The sequence below is a fragment of the Leptosomus discolor genome, chromosome 1 (assembly GCF_034619465.1).
Source record: "Leptosomus discolor isolate bLepDis1 chromosome 1, bLepDis1.hap2, whole genome shotgun sequence".
Lineage (NCBI taxonomy): Eukaryota > Metazoa > Chordata > Aves > Leptosomiformes > Leptosomidae > Leptosomus > Leptosomus discolor.
The window spans coordinates 56,032,902-56,044,999 of NC_141391.1; the positions used below are offsets into that span (position 1 = coordinate 56,032,902).

The window sequence follows — 12,098 nt, forward strand, 5'->3', positions numbered from 1 at the left end:
GCAAAGAGGATAGTCTTACTCAACAGACACACATCCTGTACTGAATTTCAGATGCTTAGTAATGCAATCCTTCTAAGTACATGTTCTGTACATAGCAACTGGAGAGAACCTTGTGCTTTTGGAAGCATCCAGAGGGAGACCTGTCTGCCTAATGAAGCCTTCAGGATATCTAGTTATTCCATTAGCACTTCTTATTGCTTATAAAGGACTTATTTTTGGAAGACACAGCTAACACCAAAACTATGATGAACTGGCTTCCAACCATTATATGTAAAATCTTCTTAAAAATTTTGGTGTTTAATTGAGATCATGAATGACTGTTGGGGTTTTTTTTGAGCTTTAGAAGAGCAACTGTAGAATTAAAGCATAATGAAAATTATTGAGATGATAGATTTTGTACTGTACAAAATAACAAAGGGTCACACTTGGAAATTAATTTAAAGAGATATTCTGAAATGCTCTGTAATAGTTACTTTATTACATACTTCAGTGTGATTTGTCTTATCCCTGTGAACCTAGTTCCAAACAAGCAAGTTTTTAATGAAATACCTGTTTAAAACGGAGTATTCCAAAGACACGTCCCTTAGTTTTCAATTGCAGAAAAGCCCAAAGGGTGGCCTGTACTTTTTCCTTTCACAAGGCAGGTCTGATCAATGATCAAAAATTAAATACATATCTTTTATTAGACATGTTTTAGCCTAAATGATTACAGGAATATATTGTCGTCTGAAGCACAAATAACACAACTTTTACTCAATTGATTTCGACACTTAATATTTTCTGTAAATTTAGCAAATGTATATGCAATCAGTTTTTTTCAAATATATACCAAATTACAGATCTAAAAATGAATTATCATTGAAAAATTCAAAGACATTTTATTTTCTTTCAAAATAAATGTTGATCAATTAAAAAGTATTGAAAATGTCTAGGAGAAATGGAATGTGTCCTAGAATTACTACAAGTGCTGTCTCAGATAACTAGGTGCAAATTATTTTTGATGAGATTTCTGAGGCTAACTATGTAAGACTTGGCAAAACCAGCCAACACACCTGTCCAAACTCCATGCGTTTTTTTATGGTTGCGGTGATTCTTTGATTTGTTCAGCTTCATAAATTAAAATTTGCACCACTAAACACTCTTACTCATTTGTTGCTGCACATGTTTATTTTTTACTAGTATTAGGTAATTGTTAATTTCTCAATTAACAGTTCCCAAGAATTTTGAAATGGCCAGCAGTGATGAAGATGCTAGCAATAGCAGGTGTAAAACAGCCATTATCAGCAATCATAAAGCAAGTAAGCTGAGAAGGAGTTATTAAAAATCATATCCATATTTGTTTTATTTTGAAATAAAACATAATGTGCTATTTTACCATTCTTAAACACAGTGAGACTATATAAATACATGTGCTTGCTGGCAACTTGTGTGAGCAACCTAAGCTGTGAAGTAATTTAGAATTCATTTAATGTGAGAAGCTGAACAAAACAAATCCCTTAGCAATGCCAGTACATGAATGCATACTTTTCCAAACTAGAACATACAAACAAGAAAATCCTGTTTGTGAAGGAGGAGCATATTGCGAAAGTTGCATCTTCATTACTGTATCAATGCCAGTTAAAGGAGTTGTATACAGGAGAGCAAATACAGTAAATAAATAGATTATTTTAAAAATTAAGTTATTTTGTCTCTTGTATATTATATTCTCTCTTTCTGGAGCTTCCCAAAGAACCCACAGGAAGTAAACACCTAGTTTCAAACTATTTCCCTAGAACTTCAGTGCTTACTTCAGTCAGCTGATAAAAATCAGCATTATTTCATTTACATCAAATTAGTTTCAAACACACAGACAATGGAAAGACTTGTCTACTGTTACCAGATGAGGAGTTAATGGCTGTTGTCTGCTTGCTTTCATGGAGATTACTGTAACGCTATCAGTTAAGATTTCATTTGAGATGAAATATTGCAAATGGAGGAGAGAATCCTATTGCTACAAATATGACAAAAAGAATAAACTTTATCAGGCAGTGCCTCTGTATAGCTGCTGCAGCTATGAACCACCCGAACTCCTACAGCAGTGTGACTACCTGATACACACGAGTATTTCAAAGGTAAGCCAAAGCACCCCAGTGATTGAGCCCTTCACAACCAGAGCAGTTGTCTCAATATCATGACTCTGTAACTTGACAACTAGAGATTCCTGAGTAGCTCTTAATAAAGTCAATTGAGACAAGCACTGAAAAGCTCAAGAAGAGAGTGGTAGCAGGAGATGGTAGCAGCTGGCAGAAAGACGTCAGGATGGGTTGAACAGCTAAACTTGCTGAAGTGCAGGACATCACCAGGTTTCTTGGAAGATTCTTGACTGCCAAGACACTTAGGGTTGTTCTGGAGAACAGCGTTCGCTGTCATAATACACCTTTTTTTTTTGTTACTTTAATCTCCCACTTGGAACATGGTACAGGTGCCTAAAAGAAACTCAATATCACTTCTTCCAAGCAGTGGAAGAAGCAGCAAGTTTGAATCCCACTCAGTATCCTCACTTCTTCTTTTTATGGATTTGCTTGCTTGATGTCCTAGTGAACCTGAAAATGTTAAAAGCAAAGTTAGTCCCTCTGTCCTTCACCTCTAATCTTCAGCATCATCATGGAGATGTTCTAACCTGCTTTTCAAGTGTTTCAAGCTTACATACGTAAAAAAATTAATTTCATTATTACAAACTGTTATTGATGTTAATTTTTTTGACAGTAACTGGAGGATGTGACTATCTTGACTTGTAACTACATTTTTGTCTGCAGAAATTCCCAGGACTATGAGGACATGCAGAAACATAATTTCCTAGAAATGCATATAGAGACTTCTGAAGTTCTCCAACAGTCTGATCTGTGATAAAATGAAACTTCAAGCCTGTAGTGGCTCTGGGTTAATTTATTTTCATTTAAAGGGATCATTTGCACTAAAAATACAAGAAACCATGGTGTTTGGTGGCATGCAGTTCCCCTGCAAATCTGTCATTGGTGGTATGTCAGCCAATGATTTCTTAATAGAAAAGTTTTCTAAAGCCGTAGGAAATTCTCTTTCTCCTGATGAAGCTGATCTCCTCTGTAACCAGGAATATGAAAGGCATTAAAATACAACAATTAGACAAAGAGATCATGTATGCTAGACCTGTGTTCAGATTTTCATCCTGTCAAACCATCAGGCAATCAGCATAACAAGACAGTCCTGAGGGGGGGAAACTTGATGTATATTAATTTTAAATATACATACACTTATGTATACATCTGTACATTTTTTTTTTTTCTGGTAAAACTGCACCTCTTTGATCCTAAGTCAAAATCAGTTTCTTTAAATATTTGTCTATTGTGAGTATTCTTCATGTTTATTTAAGGATCTTGGTCCTCATTGCCATGACTAGACAATAGTTACTATTCTGATCAAACAATATGTACTTTTTCTCACATTTGGAAGGTATTTAGTAGTTTAAAGTCTTCCTTTTTTCCACACTTGAGAGGTTCCTACTGGTGCGATTTTTAGGAAGTGTCAGACTATGCCTGAGACCTCATCTGGGATTATTCAGAACTATGCCATCTTTTTCTTGGCAGTAAAAACATTTACGTCACTATGTCAGAAGTTCCTATTATGTTGGAGAGGGAAATGTACAAGATTTCTATTCAACCATTGGTTAGGTTTTCTTTGGTTTTTTTTTTTTTTTAAATGCCACTCTTCATAAATGATGACAATTAGGTACTTTATGTCAGGTTATTAAAACAAGTCTATCTTAACTGTATCTCCATCCTAATATCCCTTTACTAATGTATGTGCTTTCCATCTTTAGTGAATTATTGCACTCTCTGTACTTCCCTCAGACTCACTGTAAATATATGGTGTGTGTCCTCATTTTACTTGTGTTCTTAAGTGACAGGGCTGTGCCATGCTGCTGTGATCCAGGAGCCGTGCTGTTGTGCCTCTGTGACTACATTGGAAAGCTCTGCTCCTTGCTTCTGTGCTTAACTTCAGGTTGTAACTGGGCAAAACAGACAAATCAAACCAACCAAAAAAAGAGTCACAGATTTCAAAAAAGAGAACAGAATTCCAGAATGAGTATGTGGGAATGGATGTTGAGGATATTGCTGGGGCCTGTGTTGCCCAATGTTCTATCTGCACTGTGGGTTTGGATCATGGCCATCCTTACCACCTGTCAAAACTATTGACTCTTCAAGCTTGGGCTAGGGTCTTGAAACACTTCGTGAGCTCAGCAGACTCAATTTCAAGTAGGTCAGATTGTCCAGCTCTATGTGGTTCCCCAGGAAACATGTAAGCATTTTAACTAGTAGTTACAATGAGATTCAACAGAAATGATTGTATTGTTTACAAATATTAGTCTGGGTGAGGCTTTGAATTTAAGGTATTTCTTTTTCTGCCTGAATTCTCGTTCTAATGCACATCTGTATACCACAGTTCCACTTTCACAAATCACAGGAATTTCTATTTGAAAGCACTAAAATAAATTTTTTCAACTCAATATTTTCCCTGTTTATTTCCATAATTCGTGTTTCTTCTTTTTGTAGTTAGGTAACTGGTTTCTTAAACCCCATTTATTAGCTGTATGAAAGGCTGCCCTAAATAAGGTTGGCTTTACTTGAAGCTAATCTGTTACTAACGAAGAATTTGTGTTTTCTTCGTACTGAAGTAATAGCAGAGATAAGTAGCAGCAATTTTGAAGAGTAACAGGTCTGAAGCAAAACACTACTAGCACTGGGAGCTGAACTCTGAAGTTTGGATCTAGATCAAAACTTTATGGCTCAAGCCTATTTTTAGCATTGATTTCTGGCTCTATTTTATCTATTCTGTGTTCATGTTACTCTATAAAGCTAGTTTGAAGGAACAGAAAATCATTTTCCAGTACTGCTAAGGCTGGACCTCAGGAATCCCAGACCTTGGAAGTAGGAGATGAAGTCTGGAGGAAGGAAGACTGACCCTTGGTCGATTAGGATTGGGTTAGGGATCTCTTAGCCAGACTGGGCACTCACAAATCCATGGGCCCCAATAGGATACACCTGCTGTGCATGTGAAGTGCTGAGGGAGCTGGCAGATGTTATTGCTAAGCTGCTCTCCATCATCTTTGACAGGTCATGGAGGACAGAAGTGCCTGAGGACTGGAGGAAAGCCAATGTCACTCCAGTCTTCAAAAAGGGCAAGAAGGATGACCTAGGAAACTACAGGCCAGTCAGTCTCACCTCCATCCCTGGAAAGGTGAATGGAACAGCTCGTTCTGGCTGTTATCTCCAAGCATGTGGAGGAAAAGATTATCAGCAGTAGTCAGCATGGATTCAACGGAAATCATGCCTGACCAACCTGATAGCCTTCTGTGATGGCATCACTGGCTGGGTGGATGAGGGGAAAGCAGTGGATGTTGTCTACCTCGACTTCAGCAAGGCTTTTGACACTGTCTCCCATCACATCCTCATAGGTAAGCTTAGGAAGTGTGGGATAGATGAATGGAGAATGAGGTGGATTGACAACTGGCTGAAGGACATTGCTCAGAGGGTTGTGATCAGTGGCACAGAGTCCAGCTGGAGGCCTGTAACTAGCGGTGTTCCCCAGGGGTCAGTACTAGGTCCAGTCTTGTTCAACATATTCATCAATGACCTGGATGAAGGGACAGAGTGCACCCTCAGCAAGTTTGCTGATGATACAAAACTGGGAGGAGTGGCTGACACGCCAGAAGGCTGTGCTGCCATTCAGCGAGACATGGACAGGCTGGAAAGCTGGGCGGGGAGGAACCTGATGAGGTTCAGTAAGGGCAAGTGTAGGGTCCTGCACCTGGGGAGGAATAACCCCAGGTACTGGTACAGGTTGGGGTTTGACCTGCTGGAGAGCAGCTCTGCGAAGGACCTGGGAATTGTGGTAGACAAGTTGACCATGAGCCAGCAATGTGCCCTTGTGGCCAAGAAGGCCAATGGTATCCTGGGGTGCATTAAGGAGAGTGTGGCCAGCAGGTCGAGGTAGATTATCCTCTCCCTCTACTCTGCCCTGGTGAGGCCACATCTGGAGTACTGTGTTCAGTTCAAGAGGGACAGGGAACTACTGGAGAGAGTCCAGCAGAGGGCTACGAAGATGATGAAGGGACTGGAGCACTTCTCCTATGAAGACAAGCTGAGAGACCTGGGGCTCTTTAGCCTGGAGAAGAGAAGACTGAGAGGGGACCTTAACAGCACTTACAAATATCTAAAGGGTGAGTGTCAAGAGGATGGAGCCAGGCTCTTCTCAGTGGTGCCCAGTGACAGGACAAGGGGCAATGGACACAAACTGGAGCACAGGAAGTTCCGCCTCAACATGAGAAAAACTTTACATTAAGGGTGACAGCACTGGAACAGGCTGCCCAGGGAGGTTGTAGAGTCTCCTTCCGTGGTGATACTCAAAACCCACCTGGATGCAGTCCTGTGTAACCTGCTCTGGGTGAAGCTGCTTTAGCAGGGGGGTTGGACTAGATGATCTACAGAGATCCCTTCCAACCCCTACCATTCTTTGATTCTGTGTTGAAAATAAATATGATGTACCAGTGCTTGTTATCATCACAATATATATAGACTATTTGGGTCGGAGGGATACAAAGGTACCAATCTGCCTTAAGCACTATATCCAAAATTGTTGGTTCTTATAAGAGAGATTATATTCATTACTTCTAATAGGTTTTCCAACTGCATGTACCAAGAAATCAGTGATAGTCAATACAGCCTGATCTTCTCTTTTAACACAGATATTGACACAATCAAATGTAAGCCCCACCAACTCTATTCATAGATACGATAGAGAGTAATAGGAAATTTATATGAATATTCATCTATTGAGCTCAGAAAATGGGCACGCTGTTATTCATCACTTTAAAACATGTTTATAGAATACAAATATATTGGTGCTTGGTTTTTTTTTTTCCTAGTGTTGATGAAAATGAATAGTACTTGGGGACCAAGTCTGCCTATTAAAGTGATGTGATACATTACCATGCTTGTACAGAAATGAGCACAGATGGCGGGTCTATTACTTCTCTAGCAAGAAATTAGTCATATTTTTTTTTACCCAGGATTCAAATCTGAGCAACACTTGCTCAAGTCAGGCTACCTCTGTGGGGATCCTAAAAATGCTTTTTCCATTACATGTACATTAGGAGTAAAAGAAACAGAAAGTGCTTAATGCTGTATTAAAACTTTATAATGAACAAAGTCTCTCACACCAAGTCTGAGATTTTTATATTTTTCCCCTAACTAAAGGGAAACATGTTTTCCATGTAAATGTAAGTCTACAGGGATGAAGTTTTGTGTGCCATGCTCAGATTCCCAGTAGCCCATTTAGCTCTGACATATCATTTAGTTCATATTAGAATGTTTGTAGATGTTAGATTTATAGACATTTGTTAATTAAACACAATGATATGTGGAAAATAAAACAACAACATATAAATACGTTTATAACTTTTTTATGCAAAAGATACAATTTCAAGCAGCAAAAGAGTAGATTAAAGAAAAAGAGGTTGACTTCCATAATCTTACTTTTATGATAAGAATCAATAAAGAAATATGTCATAAGGCTTTGTCAATGCCTTATTATACACCTGAAGAAAGAAAAAGGGTTTTCAACCTGCCTTGTGACTTGTCAGAGCCTGTAATTACAAAAGACTCAAAGTTAAATGATAGTTTTTAATGTCAATTGATCAAAGCCAGATCACCTTGCAGTGAAAGCATATTTAATATGGGTTAGGATTTCCAATAACAGGAAAAAATGCAAACACATGCATTTATTTACTTCAGTATGTTGAGTGTATTCACATTTGGGGATTCTATATTGAAACCCGTCATTTAGCAATGCAACTTCTCATGAAAAATGTTGTTCAACATTTAAGCTGTGAACTGGTACACAAAGACAGTATTGTCAAATTTGGTGTGGTGGATTGACCCTGACTGGGCATCAGGTGCCCACCAAGCTGCCCTATCATTTCCCCTCCTCAACCGGACAGGGGGAGAAAAATATGAAAAAAGGTTCATGGGTCGAGATAAGGACAGGGAGATCACTTGCCAATTATCGTTACAGGCAGAACAGATTCAACTTGGGGAATTTAATTTTTTGCCAATCAAATCAGAGTAGGATAATGAGAAATAAAATCAAATATTAAAAAATCTTCTGCCCAGGCTCAATTTCACTCCTGATTTATTTACCTCCTTCCCTCCAGCGGCACAGGGGAACAGGGAACCGGAGCTGCAATCAGTTAATTACATGTAGTCTCTGCCACGCCTTCCTCCTCACACTCTTCCCCTGCTCCAGTGTGGGGTCCCTCCTATGGGAGACAGTCTTCCATGTACTTCTCCAACATGAGTCCTTCCCATGGGCTTCACAAACTGCTCCAGCATGGGTCCTTTCTACAGGCTACAGTCTTTCGGGAACTGACTGCTCCAGTGTGGGTCACCCATGGGGTCACAAGTCCTGCCAGCAAACCTGCTCCAGCATGGACTTCTCGTCATGGGGTCACAGGTCCTGCCAGGAGCCTACTTCAGTGTGGGCTCTCCAAGGGGTCACTTCTTGTTTCGGGCTCTGGCATGTGGTCTTTATGGGTTGCAGGTGGATGTCTGCTCCACCATGGACCTCCATGGGCTGCAGGGGGACAACCTGCCTTACTATGATCTTCAGCATGGGCGGCAGGGTAATCTCTGCTCTTGTGCCTGGAGCACCTCCTCCCCTCCTTCTTTCACTGACCATGTGTGAGAGAAAAGTCAGGAGTGAGAAAGAGGTTAGAAAGAAAGGTGCTAAACAGCTCAGAGCAAGTAAGGACAAGCAGTATGGAGGTTGTTACTACCAGTAATTTTTCAATGCTAATAGACTTAAATTTGTGGCATTATCAAGTGCTAATGTGCTGTTTGTCATTGCTTCAATGCACGTCACATCTGCTTCAGCTTCTTAGCCTTCCCCACTCAACTGAAAAAAGCAAACCCCACCTCTGAGCAGTCAGCAAGGATACAATTTGGGTAACTAATGCAAGTAGGTTCTTTGACAGGTAACCAACTGAGTGGATTTCCTTCCTGAAAGGAAGAAGAAGTAGCCTGGTAGTGACTGTAAAAGAAGAAAGTGCTTACGAAACTTTCAGTTTCTTTCAAAGCTGTAAAGGCAGGCAGAAGAATCTATGGCGGTGTTGCCAGGCTAGAGCATGCCCACTCATACTGTACATCTGCTTTCTGTGCAGAGATGCTTTTTCTCACCAAGGTTGGCAAAATAGGTGAAGGTTAAGTGAGATTTGCTACAGGCAGTGTTACTGCGTAAGAATATCTGGACTTTGTATAGAATTGCCTTAGTCATGAAAACTGAGAGAACATTCAAATGCATTTTAGACATGTTTCTGGGATAACTTGAAGCTTCCAACCAAAATGGCAAAGAGCCATTGGGCCACACGTGGTTGACAATGTTGGAAATGTGTAAATCAGAAAAAGGGTGTATTTTGTACCTGAGAAAGAAGACTTAAAAATTGCCTAGAAAGAAATTTTAATATTAGATAATAGAGCTCCTCTGCCTGGGAAGCAGATTCGGTTTTTGAGAAAATATGAAAAGAACGTGGATGCACCATCCTTGAAAGTGTTCAAGAACACTTTGTTTGAGCAACCTGGTCTAGTGGAAGGTGTCCCTGCCCATGGTATGGGTTTTGGAACTAGATGATCTTTAAGGTCCCTTCCAACCCAAACTATTCTATGGTTCTATGGTTCTATGACTATGACAGAATGACAGGAACAGAGAGAATCGAATTAATTGCTGTCACTTTCTATGTGTAAGTAAATGCAACTATTCCTTATGAACCACAGCTGGAGAGGAATTTAGAGCATGACAGCTCTAAAGAGGCTGGGGAACATGATTGAAACTCTTAATATCTGGTCCATTCACAAGACAGTATTACTTTCCCAGCTACTTTCCCTCATGTGAAAGAAGGGAGTTAGTCCTATGATAAATGCCAGCTGTGCAAAGGTGTGGATTTCGTTGTGGAAACAGCTGAAAAAGAAATGATGGTCAGCCTTGAATGAGTCATTGCCAGATAACTCCCAGATGAGCTAAATTAAAAAAAATGTAGCCTAGGCAAGTCTTAACTTCTTTATGGTTTGTTTCTTCCTGTATGGTTAAAGAAATGAGTATCATTGATTGAATTAAAAAAAGAGAAAGGGTATTCTTTTTCACATAGTTATGCAGTTCACAGGCAAATGTGTAATAGTTGGGTTGGGGTATTTGAAAAAAGGTGTTAATTGAAGAATTGTGAGTGACAGAAAGTGAGAAAATAGGTTTTGCATGCTGTGAAACAGAAAATGAGAGGACTGTATAGAAAGGATAGCCATAACCTTTAAGATTTTTTTTTTTATAGTATTATAACTTGAAGAGAAATTGCTGTGTTGCATTAAACCAGTGTGTTGAGTTAAACCAGTTGTCCCTCTGGTGATTGCAGTATTGTTCAGCTGGAAAGGGGAAACAAGGAATGAATTCCATATTGAATTATCTATTTTGATTTAGACAAATGACTGTGAAAGAAGGAATTTTGAGAGAAAGTTTTTCGGTTTGGTTGTGGGTTTTTTTATCCGTAGAAGCTACTAGATTTGTTGACACTACTCAAATTGCTGCATTAAACATTCCCCCAAGTCTAGCAGGCAGGCTGCTGATCTTGTACACACCCCTATAAAAAGCTTGATCCCATCACTACAAGCTGGCAAATTGCCCCATCACTACAAGACAGCACAAAAACCTGCCTGCTATAAACCAAAATACCACTTTGTGAAGAATATGACCCATTCATATATTCAATGTATTCAACAGTGCTATGAAGATATTTTTAAACTCATTTCAACTACCATGTTCCAGTGCACTACATTAAGTACATTAAGCCTTGCTGACCTGATTGTGCAGCATTAACATTCGTTCCAAGTAATATTATGGCTAGTGAATCAGTAAAGGGTTCCATAATGGCTTTTAGTAACGAGCTTATTATTTTTAGTATTTACCTTTAGCTGATACAGTGTGTCCTGAATATTGGATATAGCTGACTGTTTTCTCTAATGAAGAATGAATAAAGCTGGAATCTTTAACTTGTGACTAATCCTGGGTGATCATTGCTGTGATATCTTGATACAGAATTTAATTTAAACTTGATGTTATATTGAGTTCCAGTGAACCTGATTGCTTGCAGAAGAAATAGGCAATATATTTGCCCTAAATAGCACATGCAGATCTATATGTAAAAGGTCTAGAATTTTAGTATTTACTGTGTGAAACAATGTTTTAAAGGACTTAAGCCGTGAAAGACTGCTGGATCTTGATACCTTAAAAGTCTGGGAGAATTTTGCTAAGCCTTAGAATTAATTAACTTTTACAGAACACGTAGTCCAAAAAATGTTGTCTTGTAATGCCTAAAGGAGCTACTAATTTTTGTCACACATATAGCAGGTAAATTGTGCCTCTGGGTCCTCTGAAAACTTAGAGTTATTTTGTATGACAGGGTTAATTTATATCTGTGAGCATGGCTAATGTAATTTTAGGAATGGTACCTGGGTCTGTGGACACTTCCTTAGGAACATCCTCAAACTCACTGAAGGTGATATTTAAGCAAAGATCAAATACAAAATATTGTTGTTGTGGGGCAACCTTGGTTTAATGAACAGCATTCATTGTTTAGCGTACATGTAAGTTTTTCTGCAGAGCTAAGAGGACCTGCAATGTTTTTCATAGAGCAGGTTCTGCAAAATTTAAATATGCTGTGCTGCTTATGCTCGTATGCAGATCTAATAGGCAGAAATTAGGCATTTCCTTATCCATTCTTGATAGGGTTCTTTCCTTTCTTTTTCTTACAGCATAACATCTGGCAAAATATTTTTGAGACAGAGATATATAGAGCTATCCTCTTGTAGGGTATGCTGACAAAACCTAACATATGGAGAATATTTGCATAATGTACAGTATCTGGGATGAGAAGGTAGATACTCAGTTTTTCTTGCGTAACTCGAGTATTACACATAACATGGCAAGTTGAATGAAGAATTGCATCTTAATAAGGCACAGAATTCTGCTAAGTGGATAATTTT

The 12,098-nt window shown here is 39.0% G+C and overlaps 1 protein-coding gene across 2 annotated transcripts in view; it reads left to right on the top strand.

Annotated features, from left to right (window-relative positions):
• GPC5 (glypican 5) overlaps positions 1 to 12,098 on the top strand; it is a 789,997-nt gene that overhangs the window by 270,093 nt on the left and 507,806 nt on the right. The gene's annotated exons all lie outside the window — the stretch shown is intronic.